This window comes from Lissotriton vulgaris, chromosome 7 (genome assembly GCF_964263255.1).
Source record: "Lissotriton vulgaris chromosome 7, aLisVul1.2, whole genome shotgun sequence".
Lineage (NCBI taxonomy): Eukaryota > Metazoa > Chordata > Amphibia > Caudata > Salamandridae > Lissotriton > Lissotriton vulgaris.
In genome coordinates this window covers 587,482,174-587,502,092 of record NC_141695.1, presented here as the reverse complement: position 1 = coordinate 587,502,092, position 19,919 = coordinate 587,482,174, and the positions used below count along the sequence as shown (strand labels likewise).

The 19,919-nt window shown below is 45.0% G+C and overlaps 1 protein-coding gene across 1 annotated transcript in view; it reads left to right on the top strand.

Moving 5' to 3' along the window:
* Positions 1-19,919, top strand: part of MFSD11 (major facilitator superfamily domain containing 11) — a 268,198-nt gene that overhangs the window by 40,733 nt on the left and 207,546 nt on the right. The gene's annotated exons all lie outside the window — the stretch shown is intronic.

Below are 19,919 nucleotides of genomic sequence, written 5' to 3'. Positions count from 1 at the left end.
GTTGTTTTTTGTTCTTTTTTTAACTTATTCTAGCCTTCCTTATCTTTATTGTGCTTGACAGTACTGCAGTGTGCACACGTTGATTTTGATTATTGGTTTTCCTAACCTACATGATGCTTAACCTTAGGTGTGTTTGTTTCACAGTGACTATATCTGTGTGTATGAGTGTTTGAGTGAAGGCATCCTTTTTAATGCACGCACATTATTTTTAAGAGTTTGTCTGAGAGTGGAGCTGCATTGACCGTCTCCGTTTTATCCATTTGATATATTGGGAAAGGATCCTCGCTTTACCAAACTAGACGTATTCCATTCATTCTATAGAAATTTTTGGAAAGCCATACATTGATAAACAAATGTTATTACAATGAGATAATAATATCAGAGTATTCACTTTACAAATGTGAATTAATCATTTCTATATACAGGTTTTTTTCATGTGCAGCCCACATGCATGTATAACACTTTGGATGAAGATGTTAGTGTTTTTGGGGTTGAAGAAACTGAATGTTGCAAGTTAAAAAGAACCCCTCTGAGGCAACAAGATGTTGTTTTGTTTTTTTTTAAACTTTATTTTTCCAATATGTAGCACATACAAATGTTGCAAATAAGTCACCAGGTCCATCATATCATAAACATTCACTTCGCAAGTTCTACAGGTCTATCTTAATAGTACAATTACAGGTGTAGTTGGCACGTCTAGTACAATGACACATCAGGACAGTAAATATCTTACCCAAATGGCCCTACCACTAGGCCACTCCCAGCGCATGTCTCAGATGTGTTGGATTCCCATCTTCTCACTTACCTTCAGTGTAGGCATACAGAAACACAACACCAGCTATTGTTGCCCTCGACGTATGCGTTAATAATTATGATATAATCACCCCACTCCCTCAGGCACAATACCTTTTTCTGATTGAGAATTTGAGGCCTGCTTCGTTGCTTCCACATATCTCCGAAATGGGCCCCATATATCCTTGGGGCGGGACGTTGAGGGTGTGATGCTAGCATAGTTCTCCGCATTAACCTTGCAATTGGCTAAACTGCGCCGCCAGTCCTGAACTTTTGGTCCTGTTTTTCTGCCCCAGTGTATAGCAATCTCCCTTTTTTCCAGCTGGAGTCCCAGCAATGCAAAGCCTCTAACACTCTTTGGGAAGTTCACTGTGTACTCCAGCAGTGCAATCTCTGGAATGGGATAGAGAGGCAAGCCGATCATCTTCCCAAGTGTAGAGTGAATGTCCACCCAATAACTCTGTAATCGAGGGCAAATCCATGTCATGTGAATGAAGCCGGCGTGGTGTGCCACACATTTTAAACATGTAAGTGGCCTGGGGGCGTCTATCCTGTTTGCTTTGGCTGGTGTAAAATAGGCATGGCGAAGAAATTCAAAATGAAGCAGCTTGTGCCTGCTGTTAAGAGAGATTTATTTGGTGGCCGCCGAGCATTTGGACCATTGTTCGTCTGTTATTGGACCGCCCAAATTTGCCTTCCAGGCGTGCCGGAGCTTGTTGTCACACACCGGTCTCATATCGGAACTAGCTTTGTACAATTTAGAAATGAGACTCGCTTCATCTGGGTTATCTATTTCTAGTGTGAGTGGGGGAAAGGACTCTGGTTCAATTGGAAACGTGGGAAGTGTCGCCCGCAAGGCAGACCTCATTTGGGTCATAACAAATCGATTCATTAAACACCCTGTCAGTGTACCGTGTATTGTCGTTCAGTGAGAATATATGTCCCTCAGGATATAAATCCCCCATTTTGACTACCTCTAAGGTAGCCAGTGTGAGCTGCACCAAGCCTTTCTCAGTAATTGGGAACCACCTAGCATTTGGTAAAAGAAGGGCGGATGAGTATAGGGTTGTAGCGCTGGTAAGCTTCCTCAATTTCCCCCATACCCAGCTGGTGGTGGACACCGTTTGTATGTCATGTGGGTCACGGGGAAAGCCCCTAGAAAGAACTGTAAACAGCCGGTCGGGAAGAATGAGATCCGCCTCTGGTCGCAGAAACGGTATTCTTGCGTAAATGTAAATGTAGAGTATTTATATAGCGCACTTCTACCCGGAGGCCTCGTAGCGCTGTATTCATACCGCTCTGGAACCCATCCTGGCTTTCCTGTGAAATGTCGACTCCTGGGCACCCCCAAGGTGAAGCCAGGCATCCACAGCGCTGCTGGGGCCGTTGTGGAGATTAAGCAAGCTATTGCCCAGAGTCAGAGTGGGACCCATGATTAGACTAGGCACCGAGGCGAGAATTATCAGGTCCGGGGAAATTGAGTCCAAGTGCCGCCGTGGCAAGAATTGAACCCTGGTCCCGGGCCAGACCTCTTCATCAGGGTCTGCCTCTCTAACCATTGAGCCACGCTTCTTCACTCCGTGTCTGGGTGAAACCATGCGTGTGCATAGTGACATTGTGCCACTAGATAATGTAATTGTAAGTCTTGCATGTTAAACCCTCCCCGTACATATGGTAATGTGAGTATTGACCAGTGGACACGTGGCTGCTTTTCCCCCCAGACCAGTTGTGTGAGGTGCGATCGTAATGTCTGGAAAAAGAAACATCGGTAAGAGGTATGGGAATGTTAATGAAGAGATATAGAAATTTGGGAAAAGCGACCATCTTTAGAATTGCTACACGACTCTCTAGTGATAATGGTAACCTCAGCCAACGTTCCACCTGCTTCTCTAAAGTGTGTACTGCCTGCCCGTAGTTTAAGCGTATAATTTGTGTGGTGTCCAAATGGATGTGTATCCCGAGATATTTTACCGAATCGGAACACCATTCAAGAAGATACTCGCAGTCCCATGGAGTAGTGCTAGTGGTTAATGGAAAAATAATAGACTTGTGCCAGTTTACGCCCAGCCCGGAGAATATGCTGAATCTGAGGACTTCCCTAATGAGGGGCGCTAAGTTGGTTTGGGGTTCCCGGACATATAAGATGGTATCGTCTGCATCAGTGCTTAATTTGTGAAATATTAAGTGCAGGTGCTCACATTTTTTGAGGAGGCCACACCCACTTGTTCAGCACCACCCACTTCCTCCCGAGGCTTCACCCACTTCCTTTATTGGTTCCACTCACATCATCAAGCCTCAACACATCATAGCCACCTCCTCACGTCTAGAGTTCCGCAAAAAGCTGAAGACCTGGCTCTTCACATATGCACTTCAAGGACCTCCCACCTACACATCTGCCCAAGTCCCTGGATACGCTCTTGGGTGATTAGTGCACTATACAAATCAATACTGCAACATATGGGAAGCCTGTGACAACAACTTAAAAGTTCTCTCAAATAAGAGAATGTGTGCAAATCTGAAAGTGCAGCTTTAGAAAAGGTCAATAGAGGACTTGAGGCAGTTTTGCTAACTGAAGAGAATGCACTTGTAATGTGCTGTTTAAAAGGAAGGGATGAAGGAAGGAATACATTAAAGAAGGCAGCATCAAATGCAAGGTGGAATGGGGGGTACTGGAGTGAGGAAATAAGTAATGGATGAAAGAAGGAAGAAATAAGAAAATGTGAAAAGAAGAAATTAAGGATAGAAGAAGAAAGGAAATCAATGATGTGTGATAGACAAATAGAAAGAAGAAGGGAAAGGAGGAAGAAACGCAGAAGGAAGGGTTGGGGATAAGTAAGGAAGAAATTAAAGAAGAGATGAAGGAAGAAGTCGGAAAAAAAGAAAGTACGAAATGAATGGAGGAAGGATTAAATGCACCAAGGGAGGAAGGATGGGGAATGAATGAGGGTGTGAGGAAGGAAGAATGGAATGAGGGTGTAAGGAGGCAAGAAACAAGAGGGGAAAGAAGGCATGGCTGGAGGTGCTGAGGCAGAGAAAAAAGGAAAAAAAAAAAGATGGCATGAAGGAAAAAAAAAGGTCAGGGAAGGGCATAAGTGTATGAAAGGTACTGGGCCCAGGAGGTACAGAGAGAATAATGACAGTGCAATATTGCAAAGAAATTGAAAAACAAAGTTTGAAATACATTTGTGTTCTTAACATACCATGTATGTTTGTAAATGTAAATGTTTTTGTACTTGTATAGCGCACAGCTACCCGCAGTGGGTTTCCCGGCGCTTGTACGTATACCGCAAGGGAACCCTTCCTGGCTTTCCCTGTGAAGTGTCCATTCCTGGGCACCCCCATGGTGCAGACCAGGCATCCCTCGCGTTGTGGGGGCCGTTGTGGAGATAAGCAAGCTATTGCCCAGAGTTGCAGCGTGGGACCCATGATCGGAATAGGCACTGAGGCGAGAATATCCGGTCAGGGGAATTAATGTGCCCGAGACCCGCCAGGGCAGGAATCGAACCCTGGTGCCTGGCCAGAGCTTTGCATCGAGGTCTGCCTGCTCTAACCATTGAGCCACACTTCTCCACATTGTAAAGCACATATTCACCAAAGGAAGCCTTGACAATGAATTAAAAATGTTGTGATCCAGCTCAACGCCACAAATGTTATCGACCTCAGGAAGATGAAAGACTTGAGTTGTCACACCAAGATTTCAATTTATGACCCTGAGAACAAACACTGATTCCTGGAGTGGATATAAAAAAATGTGCAAGAAGGAAAAACATAAAAGGGGGAGTGGGGAAGGAGCAGAGGTCTGTAAGCAACATAGATACGGTAGACAAAAAATGTGAAGAGAAATGAGGAAAGCAGAGATGGGGAGTGCGAGATTGGAGTGGAACAGGATGAGAATGAAAAAAAGAAAGTGGAGAAAGAGAAGAAGAGCAGACTGCGGGAGTGCGTGAATAGAGTGGAAGGGAAAGATGAGAAGGTGAAAAATGAAAAGGGGATTCATGATGGGAGGTGGCGATTAAGAGGAAACGTGGATGTAGGGCAGAACGTGAAAGAAGAATGGAGAGAATGGAAGGAGTAAGGTGTGAAGGGTGGGAAGAAAAGCAAATACTGAGGAAAAGCAAGAAAAGAGTACACCTCTGCTTTAATAAATATACAGTAATTAATTATGTAAAGTAGGGGTATGACAGGGCTATATCATTCTTGCCCCGTCTCATCAATGCATAGCTGTGCTGTCCGAAACACACAATAGTGATTAAGGACACTATATCATCGAGTGCAAAGCTTGGGGGCACAACATTTGTGTATGCACTGTGAAAGCACTTGACATTGTTAGTTTTAAGGACTCGTACTTTCAGAGTGTATGTGAACATGGCGGTCCCCCAACCTCCTCAAGCTTGGTGTACGAGACGCCAAAAGAGATTGTTGCATCAGGCGCCAGGAGGGCTAAAGCGGGCGCTGCCAGCACGTTCACTTAGAAACTCATTAATTCATCCACTCACATTGACTTGAGTATTGAAAAATACATCACAAATTAACTCCATGTGAAGATAGAAACAATGTCATATTGTTAAATTACGGCTTCCTTTTACAATTTGTCCACTTCAGTCATGTTTGCACAAGTCTTCCTGTAGTGGATCCTGATCATTCTACATTTTAACAAGTGTGCACCAAATCATTTGCACAACATGAATGACTCTTTAGTCCTCGAGAGGCAACAGTGGTGGAAGAATGAAAAAGTCATATAGGACTCTTTCAATTTAACTCCTAAATGATCAATCTTTTTTCTAAACAGTTAACCCTTTCCATCTCATAACAAGCCAATTACATGCTGTGTAGTGGGTCAAGGGTGGCATTTTACCATAAGTGGATTTAATTCAGAGACTGACAATGGTTTCCGGACAGTGGTTTCTGCAGCATACTATTGCTCATTTTGCTTTTGGACACTTTAATCAACCAGCATGTATGTTTGGATCAGTCAGTTTCAGCTGTTGTGTTCACTCATCTAGTAATTGAATTTAGTGGAAATGAAATGAAAGGACACACTTGCGGAGACAATGCAGCAAGTATGTGAAATTCAAACACACAAATACTTTCCTTCTATTAACTAACCTGCTTCAGCCCACTGCCAACCACATTTTAAATCACAAAGTGCATACACTTGTGATCCTGGATGAGAGTATCCTTTTTAAAAGCGTTCTTTGTTTAGGGTTCTTGTTAGCCAGTCTTTTTAATTTGGTCAAGTCAAAAGCAACTTGTAGTTTAGAAACTGCCTTCTTTTCAGGTATCTGCTATTTATTCTAACAAATATGGACTTCTTATATCCCACAGATGAGCTAGTGCAAACTATCTGTCGCAATGAAAACACTACAAAAATGCACAGTCAAGGCAAATACAGAAATGACAAAATCAGCAATAGCCATCCCTGCGCCGAAAATGATTTGTTCCAGTTACCTGATCTTTGAGGGATGATGGGCTTGTCACACTGTGTTGCGCCACCTTGTGCTGGCTGGATTCAGAATGTCCTGCTATGCCTGCGGCCCGGCTTCTCCTCGTAATGCTGCCAGGTCCTGTGCCACGCAATCAGACTGCAGAGCAGCATGTGCACACTGTAGTTAGTTATGGGCCATGAATGTTGAGTTCGAAAGTTGAATTACAGACACCTCTCCAGGTCAGTGCTGATAAAAATGCATGCTACGAGTATGCACTCTTTTTTAATTTCAGAAAGGCAGGGCAGCAAAATAAATCTACAGAGGATTTCATAGCATCAGGCTATCAAACCCAAACTATGTGACTCAAGCGCAGCTTCTGGCAACCATCGGTCAGATTTCACATGGCAATAAATCTGAAGCGCAGGCCCTCAGCATGAAAGACATGAGATTAATAATGTGCCTTAATGCCGGATATTTCTTTATTTTTTGTGCGTCTCTTTTTGCTTTTATTGTATTGTATTGTAATTATGTAGCGCTTACTACCCCTGACGAGGCGTTGAAGCTCTTTTTTGGCGAGTAGCACGCTACTCTGGAACCCATAAAGAATTAGTGTTGAGTTAGTATAGTAAAATATGAAAGTAATTTGAGAGGTGGATAGGTTAGTCAGTTATTTGGATTCAAAAGGATAGCAGAGGGATAGAAGAGGGAAACAGGTTAACATTTACAGAGCGCTTGTTATCTCTGATGGGGTCTTAAAGCACTTTTTTCGGCAAGTAGCACACTACTCCGGAACCCATAAGGATTAGTGATGAATTAGCATAGGGAAATATGAAATTAATATTTTAAGTGATGGATATTAATCAGTTATTTTGATTGAGAAGGATAGTGGGGGATAGAGGAGGGAAAAGGTTTGCATTTACATAGCGCTGGTTACCCTTGATGTGGTGTTCAAGCGTTTATTTTATTTTTTGGGGGGGAAAGCTACTCCGTAGTTCTCATCTCGTAAAGGTACATACATCGACTCTCTTCCCTGGGGTGCCAGAAAGAGTGTAGTCAAATGGAATCCTAAGCCGCATATCAGCAATAAAGGTTTGGGCAAGCCTCAACTCTCGTGGCCAGTATACAAAAGAACTACGGTCCTCCAATACACCTGCAACCATTTCCTTTGTTTTGCTAGTTTCAACTATAGAAATTGGCAGTTCATTCAATCAAGAATGGCCAACATGCATGGCAAAGAAATTGATAGGCAAGAACTATTTCACAATTTAACCAGAAGAAAACATATTGATGGCCACCAACCACCACACGTGTAGAAAATGTGTCACAGCACAGGAGAGACCTTTCCTGTAATGTGCGCTTGAAAGTGGAGGCAGCACCGCAAACTGAAATGTAAGGAAAAAGAAATGGCCCACGATAAACAATACTTGCGTAGGCCTACCTCAAACATGGCGCAGGAGTAAGGCATGGGCAGTCTTAAATGAGGCCGATAGACCAGAAAGAACTAAATCGGATATGGACAACATTCAGAAGTGTCAGAACTGTCACTAGGCCAGATTCAGCTACTCAATGTGAATGAAGCCCAGAAAAGCATTCACCTCAAAATCCCTTAAATTTTAAACTTATTGGAAATGTACTTTGCTGTCCAAACAGCTCAGAATTTCTGTAGTAATAAACCTACCTAGAAGCAAAGTTATTCAAACAAGATAAAAGATGTTATGATTAGCTGCAGGAAGCTAGAATAGCCATCCATTTTGAAAGCAGAATGACTTTGCATGCACTCGTTTTTGCTCTTTTTCCTATCTTTAGAGAGGCTTTATTGGTAAAGCAGAACGTTAACAATAATGTATACAAAAACTCACATGAAAGGGCGTCCTTGCACACCATCTTCTGCCACAGTGCATTCAGACTGGAGATGCAGGGAAATCTTAGGTCTCACTTAAGACAGCTGTGCACAACAACGCACCAGGATCTTCAGCAAAACTGGGAAGAATAGCGTTTTAGGACTTGCAGCATTCATTGTAGGAGATATTACAATGTTCCACACTGAAGTTTCCACATGAACCTATCAGAATTCAGATAAATATGTTATCTGCTTCAAAGAGCTCTTTGTGCGAGTAGTTGTCTCATGTTACAGAGCAGGGCGTGATTCCGGATGGTCGACAAATCTTGCACCCAAGTTTCATCGCAAGAAGCGCCAACAATGATTTTGGTCAAGTCATTTTGGAAGGCACCTGTCTAGCGCAGATTTGTCACTTTTCTGTATTTTGGTGTCAAACTGGTGCAGAGGTGAAACCATTTTCCAGACAGTGTCGATGTGCAAAAATTACAAAATAATGAGGTAATACTCTCCCTTCCCCAGCCCTCATGGGTGAGAAGCCACGCTTTCCAACCATGGCTGACTGACACAAATGCCAAGGACACTGAGGCAAACTGTGAGTTGCATCAAGTACGCGTCCATGTGCACAAAGGTATTCATAAACTGACATATTAAAAACGTAAGCATGTGTAAACGAAGCAAATAAAAACTATTCTAAAACATTATACCACGAAACTATGTGAGAAGGACCAAGCAAATAGATTACACTAAGCAGGAAATAAGTGGCCCAACTAAATCGTGTTGAGGGTGTCAGGGAAAAATATCGGGAATGCGTGTCACAAAAGGCACTTAAGGCCCGGTTTCACAAAATAACAATTTATTCATGGGATTCTGAGAAGCCTGATAGCGACTGCACCACGTTACCTCTCTATTTATGAAGCAAGTAAATTCAATCTATGAAACTCCTACCTGCTGCTTTTGATTTTGAGTGCTCGTTTAAATTCACTTCTGCTGGAAATTTTACGTTACTGTAAAACATTTGCCCTGCAGTACTGCACAATTCCAGTCTGCCTTGCCCCAGTTCAGCCAAAAGCCCGCCCTCAGCAGTTCCCCAATGGAAATGAAAACATGTTCTTTGTGGAAGGCAGGCACGATCTGCTGACGTGATGAACGTCTTGATGTTGATCTTTTAACATGGCTGGACCGGGGTGGGCCTCCGTAAGAGGACATACCAGGCAGCAACAGAGGAAGAGTAGGAATTCATTTTTAATAATTATCGGGCCCTCGGCTGGAGGATAAAGATCGAATAGACCCGGCCCGGTGATTTAAGTGCCGGTGCTGAGCACCGGAAAGCAACGGCACAAATTCAGCACTAGTCTGCATAGAGGGTATCCATGAGAGGGCCGGTATTAAACTGTAATCCCCGGTGCAGGTGACGTTCTTGGAAATGCCTAACCAACTGGTCCATTGCTAGTATGAACAGAAGTGGTGACAAGGGACAACCCTGCTTAGTCTCACGAGAAAGCACAAATGGTCTGGAAAGCGTGCCATTCAAATGCAGCCTTGCCGTTGGATTGCCATAGAGTAGTGCCGTAGTGGCAATGAATCCCAACGGCATGCCCATAGGTTTCATCACTGTAAGAATAAATGGCCATTCCAAAGAATCTAAGGCTTTCTCCGCACCTAATAATATCGCGGCCGCATGGGTTTCCAGATTAATTCTGTGAAGGGCTGCGAACAGCGTCTGAAGATTCAAGGAGGTGGACTGGTGAGGCACAAAGCCAGATTTTTTCTTTGTAAAAATCCCCGTGAAGCCATCGAACCCTGGGGCTGTGGAGTCTCGGTTTGTGTTGATGGCGAGTGATACGTCAGCCACTGAGATGGGCTCTGCTAAGAAGTCCTGCAAATACCTTTCCAGATAAACCAGTGTGATCTCGGAGAGAGTCGTTTTGGGCTGTGCTATCAAAACACACCCTTGAAGTACACAGCGTAGTGTAATAATCTAGAAACTCGTTGCGAATATCGGAGGTATTGTTGAGTGTGTGCCCAGTGGAAATGTGAAGTTCAGGGATGTACGATTTACTGTATGGCCGCCTCAACATTTGTGCTAACACTCTCCCCGGTCTATCCTCTTCCCCATAACGCCTGGCTGTGTGGTATTTCCCCAGGTACAATATCTCCCAGTCTGCGGTGTCTCTGTATTCAGACAGAGGGGCTCATCGCTTTGCCTGACCTACAGGGTCCCCAAGGGATTGGTGTCAAGTGTAGTGATGTCGCGTTCAATATCTGTCATCGAGTTCCGAAGGTCTCTGAGCACCCCCACATGTTTAGAGATGCAAACACCCCTAATAACTGCCTTGAAACCCTCCCATAGTGTCGCCCAGGAGCTCACAGAACCTGTATTGATCTCGAAATAGTCTTCTATGGCTTCTCGTACTTCAGCTTTGAATAGTTCATCATGTAGGGCTTGGCCAAGGAAGCGCCATTGTCGTTCATATCCTTCAGGTCGTGGGAGTTTCAAGTGTAACCCTATCAGAGAGTGGTCATAGTATGTAATAGGGAGCGTCGTTAGCGAGGCAATCCAGTCTGTGAATTCAGGGGAGAGCAACCAATATTCTATCCTGGTCCAGGTGTTATGTTGGCCAGAGTAGTGTGTGTATTACGTCTGGGTGGGGTTGCGCTTCCGCCATATATCTGTCAGTGTGTGCTGCTCGGAGAGTTCCCTCAGTGCACGTCGTGCCTGCGGTTTAGTGTCTGGTGCCCGTGAAGTGCTGTTGAGTCCAGGGTCAAGTAGTAAGGTCCCCCCCAATAATACCTTGTGGGGCTCTAGTTTTGACATTTGGGCATTCAGCGTGTGGAAGAACTCAGGGGAGTCAGTGTTCAGGGCATAGATGTTGACCAGAGCGACCCTGTGGCCACTTGGGGAGCCAGTGATGATGATGTATCTGCCCTCCGGGTCGTGAACCACGTCGCTGAGATGAAAGGGGACTCTTTTGTGTATTAAAATGGCAGCGTCCCTAGCATAACTGCTGTAGTTTGCTAAAAACCTGTGTGCGCCACAGCTGGCACCGAATAGCGCTGAATCTGAGGGGGTGGAAATGGGTTTCCTGCAAATAGGCTACCTTGTGTTGAAGCAGGTAGTGAATCACCTGTCGTCATTTACGATTGTCATTAAGACCCCTGACATTCCACAAGATCAAGGAGAGGGCCGAAGGGCCGTCAACCTCACCCAGTCGTGCCATCAGAAAAGGGTGTAAATCTAACTTGACAGACCTGCGATTATGTCTAACATTGCTAGTGATAGCGGGCGAAGGTGCAAACTACAACAATTGAATCGAACAATCCAAACAAACCCCCCCTCTTACCCCCACCCAGCCACCTTTAAACCCAAAGGTGGCAAACCCTCTGCAAACAAGCGAAAAGGAAGTACAAATCTACTTTAAGCATGACTGATATGGCCCAAGCAAAGTACCCCAGTGGGAAGAATAACAAACTCAATGGATATACCACGGTGGGGTGGCAACGCCGGGTTGCGTACCAACCAAATGACATGATAATGCAAAATGAATAACATTTTCCCAATTGAATACACTAGAATGATGTGTCAACCAGTGCCTGAGTTGGAAAAGAGTTCTGTGCTAGCATCCGAGCCGCTATGTGGCGAGGAAGGAAGGCTCGCTCCAGCTGATGACTGGTTGTTTCATTGTTTGCATGTCAGACAAAATTCTTGAGCTTCAACTGGAGTGTTGAATATGCGGGTCCTGCCACCTACATCAATTCTCAGTCTTGCTTGGTGTAGCGTGCCATATTTGAGGCCTAGGTTTCGCTGTGTGGTCTTTATTCCATTGAATTTACGACTGGCTTCCTGAACCATCAATGTGAAGTCTGGATAGAAGGACAATTTTGACCCCTGCCAGTCTAAATCTCCACGTTCTGTAGCCAGCCTCAGCGTTGTGTCACGGTCTCTGAAGTTCATGAGGTGTGCTATTATGGGCCTGGGAGGAAGACCAGGATTAGGCCTGGGGCCCAGTGACCTATGGGCCCTCTCCACTACGAATCCAGCGGTGAATGACTCCTTGCCAAAGAGGTCGGTAAGTAGATTTTCCACAAAAAGGTCCATGCGTCCGGTGGCTGTCGTCTTGGGAACTCCCAGAATGCGAACGTTATTGTGGTGACTGCAGGCCCCCTAAACCTTCGTTTTTAATGGCGACTTCCTTGAGAATGTGTTCCACTCGCTCCAGTCTTTTGAGGGACTGCGCAGTCTCATCTTCGATGTCTTGAGATGCGAGCTTCCGCCACATCTAGCCGTCGATCATGAACCTGGATTTTAGCCCCCCAGCTCTGCAATGTTATTGTCTAGTAAGTCAAAGCGAGAGTCTAGGGCCTTGAATCCTGCCCTCATTTCTTGCAAAATGGTAATGGAGGCCACCTCAGTGTACGTGGAGTGTTCCGGGACTTGTGTATTGTCGGCCATTTCAGAAGATTCCAGTGGCGTTTTATCAGGCACTTTCTCGAAGGGGTGGGTTCTCTGTTTGGGTTTTTTGCTGCCTATGCCGTCCTAGGGGCTCCAGGGACCGATATAGCGCAAGGTCTCAGCGTAAGGTGATGATCTGGAGATGGAAGCCAGTCGCAGTGGGCAATTCATTTATAGATCTGCTTGCGTGAGGGCAAATGGCAACCGGGGGGCCTTCTCCAGTTCTTCAAATGATGTGACCCAAGATATGGCGAGGGATCAGGCCTGGGGGTTAATCAATTCTCCACACCAATATTGATTACTGGAGTTCCAAAGTGTTTATTTTGGCCCTCAATGGGGACCGCTGCAATCGAGCTCCGGTGCGGTGCGCGCGTGTCGGGCTCCACAGAGATCATCACTCAGGCTGGGACTTCAGTGTGTACTATTCTGGCATGTGGCTGCGGGTCTCAAAAGAGGTCATGCCCGGTTGTTGAGCAGCGAGGGCCCCGCTCTGTCACAGGCGCGAGTGGCATCAGGGCCAAGTGCCAGTAGGTCCTCATCTGTCGCGTGGATGCCCTCCCCCCCTTCCACCCTCCCTCCATCCTTCCAGGACACTGCTCTGCCGGCTCTCTCACCCCCAACAACGGTGGCAAGCGGGCTCTATATCCGCGCACAATGTGTGCTCTTATGGGGTGGGGTCGAGGGCCGGGAGTGCGGTCATGCGGGTCCGGGATGAAACCCGGTGAGGAGAGGGGGAGCAGAGGCTTCGCTGAAGTGCGGTCACCCGCGACTCATCGCACCAGAGCCGGGCCGCCTCCTCTGCGTCTGCTAGGCATTAGGGCCTCCTGTGCCACCGCCCAGTAAAGTTGTCAGGCCGTTCAGCCGCAGGCTCCTCCCCAGCCTCACTCTGCGGGCCTCATCTTCACAATCCGGGCTATTTTCAAACCAGAATTCAGCTCCGCTGGCTCGGTGCGCTTTCCGTAGGTCAGCACTGCTGTCTTGGTGCAATTTGCATTACACTTCTTCGGGGAAAATGTCGACAAGCCGGTACTCCCTTCGGAGCTTCTCTACCAAAGGCCATTTTAGCAGTCGGCTTGGCCACGTCCTCCGAGGCAACAAGATGTTTCATACTTCTTGCACTGTGTTTTTAAAAAAAAATATCTGGCTGGTTTTCGTTGATTCAGTTATTTCTTTTGCCATCTTAGATTGGCCTTGCTTGGAGATCTTTTTCTTCTCAACTCTTACTTTTGTCTGAGTAATCCCTAGGGCAGTACTCTTATGTATGTATATCCAAAAATGCATCTACATCTTTATAACGGCGCATGGAAAGTGGTCATTAGAACTACACAACGGAAACACTACTCCACTTGCTCATGATCTCTGGTGGCTGGTGATCTTTTAAAGTGGCGAGGCATAAAACCTGGCAGGAGTTCACCTCATTTTATTCAAACTTTGTTTTACTCCTAATCACACTTTCTCACATTTACTCTTTCCCTTGCTCACTCCAACTGACATTCTCTCACTTACTCATTCTCACTCATACTCACTGTTACTCATCCACCAACGTTTTCATTCTCACTTGAAAACACTTGCACACACTTGCACAAACTCGCCCTTTCACAATTTGGGCCCTGGTGCAGCTGCACCCATTTTACCATTGACAGTTGCACCCCTGACTCACTTTGAATCCCTCTAAAATCTCCAATCACTTAGTCCTTCTAACACGTTCACACTCCTTACCTCAATCCCTCGTAGTCGCTTTCTTTTATTCATATACACTATTAAATTCAGATTCTCACTTCCTTTCACTTTCATTGGCATATTCAAACACATACACACACTTTTACTCAGTCCTGTTCACTTTCAGTCACTCTCAAACATCTTCGCAAACAGATAGATTTATGAACAACAGAGACTTCTTTTTTTTGTACCCTTTGCTGGCAACTCGGAAGCTCCATGGGAGCAGCTAAGCAGGAATCTGGTGCTGGACATTGGAACCAGCAAGCCATGAATCCCAATGAGGAGCCAGACATAGCAGCAAGGGCAGTTTCCAAAAAGGAAAGATCCACCTCAGTCCCGCTCCCATCTTCTTGAATGGACTGGAAGCATATCCTTATAAGAACAGACCTGGGGATCCCAGCCCTGCTGCTCTTTGTGGCATCTTTTTGGCCTTGGGGATGAGACTGATGCAAGCAGCCAACCATCTCTTAACACTACAGTGTGCTCTCTAGATTAGAGTTATATGGCATTTTCATGCAGGCCCTCTGGAGCACTATTGGATCCAGCATCTCCTAAAATCTTTAAAGATAACCTTCTGACACCCTGTGCCAGTTGAAGTGGTCTGCTGTTTGTTAAATATATCCTTACAACAAGGATCCTGCCCATATGACCTGCTACATCAAATCACTTTTCAGACTGAACTTTCAGCTTATTCTGCCCAACAAACTAGAGTCCCATACCCAGTAGCAATTTCCCAGGTACTTTACTTGAACAATTTGTCTTTCACCAACTCTCCAGCTTTTGTGAGGAAAGCAATCTGTTGTAGGATCTGCAATGTGGTTTCAGACCAGGTAGATCCCTAGAATCGGCTATTGTAGCCATACAGGAAGACCAAAAAATGACAGTTGACAAGAATGGGATGGCAGCATTAGCACTTATCAGCAGCATTTGACATTGTCCACCAGCACCTGCTACTACTGAGACAGTGCTATAAAGTGGATACTCCACTACCTCCAAGACAGACAAAGGCTGGTATTCCTGCTACTTTATACAACAGCGCCTCACATCCTGCACTGTGGCATTCCATTGGGCTTTAACATCTTTCCTCCCGTGTTTGATATCCGCCCAATTTCCTTATTGGATCTGATTAAATCCTTCAACCTGACACGCTACAGCAATGCAGATGGCACACAAATCATCCTGAAAATGGGCAAATCAGAGGACCTCAACACATCGACTTGATAATTGCCTCCATGCCACCGATGCATGGATGAATTCCAACCTAAAACTCATCACTTCAAAAAGAGATAGTGACCTGTAGACAATGACAGAAAACGCCAACCTATGACCGGATGGCCAAAAGAACATGATGGCATGTCAACAGCTTCAATAAAAGTGAGAAACCTTGGGTTAACCATGGACTCAGACCTATCCGAAAACCTACATGTCAACAAGATCACGTGGAGCACCTGCCACACCATAAAAACACTTAATTAGTAGCTTACTGCACCTTGTATAAGAACAAATGCAACAAGCTATTCTCACCTTAGTGGTGTCAGTTTGACTGCGCCTACAGGGCCTGTGCACCCTCATACGGGACTTAAAATTAATCCAGAACACTGCAGCAAGATCCCCCACCACCTCCAAAACCCCCACTTAACTCAATGATGCCTCTCTTGAAAGCCCTTCACTGGATACCGATTGCAAGGTGATTAGTGTTCTAGGGACTCTGGATTGTTCAGAGTCTTGCAAGGAAAAATATCATTCTATTTACATTTGAAGTTTACACAGTACTTCCAAAACAGGATAGTATATTCGAGATTATCAGCATGAATCATCCTGCCCATGTATGAAAAGAAAACCTTAAGAGGTTCTGTATTCTCGTTCCATGTGACATAACTTTGGACTTCCTTCCCTAGCGAAATTCGAAATATAAAATTCAGATGAGTGGTAATAAGCTGTCTCTTTCCGAGATAACCCGGACTACTACTCCAGGCAACAGTCATAACAACAGTCATAACAATAGACTTCCACCACTATATAGATCGCCCATGGTTATTAGCACTTCTCTGCCAGCTTCTAACAATGTACCAAAATTACCTGCCCTCCCTCCTTACGAGTAACTAAAACAACTGTGTAATCATATAATCACTGTGTGGTGGCATATAATCAACCGTGCCAATATTTCTAACAGACAAGCCAGTAATGTCTTTAGGTTTTGCATACTTTGCTGGCTACTGAAGAACTTTAATGCACTTCACCTTTGCAGATCCCAACTAACTACATATCTTGACCATTGCTTGACGCCTTATAGTTGAGAACCCATAACAAAAATCATACAAGGGATGACTAACTCAGTCCATCCTGGCAGATCTGTCTCTCCCACCCTCCTATGCCTCTGCCTCCCCCAGATCTGTAAGTTCTCAGAGTAGGGGACTTCCAGCTGCCGGTACCATATCGATTTACACCCATAATATAAAGAAATCATAATGGAGTAATGAAAAGTGCAAAGTTAATTACATTTGTCAGCACACTACAACTCATATCACCCGTCCCAGTAAAAGATAAGAGCTTCTCTCTGGTCACTCATGCACAACATGAAACACTTCGAAAAAGGTTCAGTACAAAGACAACTCACTTCCAAACACACAGCTGCATGGCACGGCATATTACTTGAGTTCATAAGTGCTTTAGGGTTAGTAAGCTCTTGAATAAATCATACACTATAGTACAATTATGTTTGTTACTACGGCTGAAAAGCATTCTCTGAGCGGCACCTCACAAAACAATACTGACACAGTGCTGGAACTTGTTGGCGTTCTGCCCCATCTCTTCTTACCCACCTAGCTCTGTCAAATTAACACTCACCTTTCCCCAACAGTTCATGTCTCTCACTCATGTGTTTGTCTCTCTATCTCTCTGTTTCGGCCCATTAACCCAACAACTTAGGAACCTACTGATATTCGAGCCCCTTGGTACAAGCCCGGGAGCTCGCGTATCAGTAGGTTCCAGCAGGGCAGGACCTTTGACGAAAGTGTGACTACAAACCCTCCCTCCTGTGCTCCCTTGGGAATCTTTTGCCCTAAGTTGTTGGGGTAATTCCTCATCCAGACCAGTGGCAAGTATTAGGCTTGTTCTATTTTTAACACTTAGAAGTGTTTGAGACAAATAGTTTACATGCACTAACGTCTTTGGGGCAAGTAACTTCATTACGTCCCACCCTGACGAAAGCCCAGGACCTATTTAGATCTGATAGGAATGGCTGAAACATGTTGGGGCTGAATTTAGGATCATAGGACCATCACATCCTAACACCTGTTTGTATATATTTTAACCTTCACTCCCACTCCAGTATTAAAGATTTCTTTAGGAGTGGGTGAGGAATTTTATCTCTAATGGTAAGCCCCCATACACAATATCTTTAAGTGCTCCCTGAAACACGGTTGAGCCCACCCCGACCTTTAGGAGTTGGGTTGAGCCCTATGATGAAGCATGTCAGTATTAGAGTGAGTAAGGGCTATTAAAAGAAAAGGGTTTTTCCCCTTCCCACTCGTAACAACAGGTTGGCTGTACTTATAATCCTCTCGAGAATTTTGTTCTTGAGAGTATTACCATCACAAACCTAGGAACCCCCCCACCCACAGTTGGTCACCTTTTTGTTACTATCCACTAGCTCTAGAGGAAGTAACAACTAAATCACGGAAAGGACATTCTTTTGGTGAAAAGTGTTAGAAGTTAGTAGCCAATGGACCACTTACCATTAGGGCACGGGTACTCCTAGTACGGCCCGCGGGCCGCCAGCGGCCCGGCAAGCCTTCCCTGGCTGCCCGTGGACCTTGCAGACATGCCCCCGTGTTTTAATTTTTTTTTTTTTTACAGTGTCAGCAAACACCCCTGCGGCAGCGTGACTCAGACTCTGCTGCTCCGTGGCTCGCCGGGCGATTCCCGCCCTTGCCAGAGTGGGGCTGCAGGGGCGCTAAAAGGTGAACAAAGCCTCATTAACATGCAAATGGTCGTTTAAAGACCTGTGAAGTGCTTGGAAACATCCCAGATAGTTGCAAGACTAAGTGTGTTGATGAAGAGTGTGGTTAAGGATTATTTTGATAAACGTTTTGATTTTGGGTTCATTCCACTTTATTTTCGCTTATATAGGGGAGAAAGAGGAGTTGTTTGTAAGTAAACTTTTTTATATTAACCTTTTTATTAAAATAGGTTGTGAGACCTCTGCCAGACTCGGTTTACTGTTCTACATTAGAATGTTAACACCAGGATGGTTAAGCTTGTGGTAGTTGAACGATGCTAGCTGATCTATTGGGAGTGTTCGGTTTACCTCCTGCGTTGATGTAGCAATAAACTAAAAGTTACTCAACCTTTTAGTTTGTATTTACTCCACACATGGGTTGAAAATGAGGGTTGTACGGCTAAATATTCGATAGCAGCCCCCTCCTTTCTGGATCAACTCTCTTTGGAGTAGAGAAACGGCAGGCAGAATAAACGAGCAACTGCAGTTCTTCCCGCACTCCTGACCGTGGAGTGAAGGAGACCCTCTGTTCAAAGTACTTATACAAAGTAAAGGGAGTTGTCACAGTACAGGTTCTGCAGCTCTCCTCATGATAATGTCGATCTACCCAAGGAGGAAAAAGGCAAATGCGTGAATATGTTGGAGAGGAGAGGACCATAACCTGGGGAAAGGACTGCTAAATTATTACTGCGCCCCTTACACAACTGATGTCACTGACTTAGTACACGTCAGCTCTTTTCCACTTAACTTCATTAATGTTGCTTTATTGAGAACGCTCTCTTCAGTCATCCCTAAAAACTAGAATATAATAATCCTAAAAAATGTAAATGATTGTGAGATGCCCCAGAAGACTATGAAGGTTGTCAGTATTAAAGATAAGATGTTGAGTGTAATGCAGGACTAATCTGTAAGAATAGAATATCTGATGTGAATGGAGATGCTGTTTTATATTCAAAACTATGTAACATATGCTATATATAAATCACAGAATGCAATGGCATGGATGGCAGAATCAAGATAAGTTGACTAGAAATTTGTGAGTACCCATGCATTAGGGTGACTACACCCTTTGTATGTCCACTCGCTTTGGGGGAAGGGGCATACCCCTAATCCTGTTGGTTAGAATACTCCAACCCAATATGGAGGATTTTCAAAGGAAGGGGATTACTTTAGTTCATGACACCTTAGGGGTGGTACTGGTTGAGAGGGGACACACCTCTCTTGTTTACTAATTTACGTACCCACCTTGCTGCCAAAAGTAGGGCTTGGTCGGGGGTCGGGTATCTCCACTAGTTGGAGAGGCCCTGGTCAATATAACAAAAGAAGTGAAGTCTTTGAGGCTCATCGCATTTCTAAGCTGTTCCTGCTTTGGGGGTGTGTGAATCGCCTCCACCCAGAGCAGGCTTTGTTTCTGACCCATGAGAGCAAAAGGCTCCCACCTCGGGGTCAGGAACATGTCTAGAAGTGGCAGGCGGGTGCAGACCTGTCAGGCACACTCTAATGGTTTGATGGTTTGATGAAATGAGGTGCGGGACGCAATTGAGAAAAGCAAGAGGGGGAAAGCCCTGGGCCCAGATGGGGTCCCTGTGGACTTTTTTTTTTTTTTAAATCCAAGATTGATCTATGGGCCCCTATTTTAACACGCTACTTTAATGCTACTATTGAGGATGAGCTACCTACCTCATGGGGTCA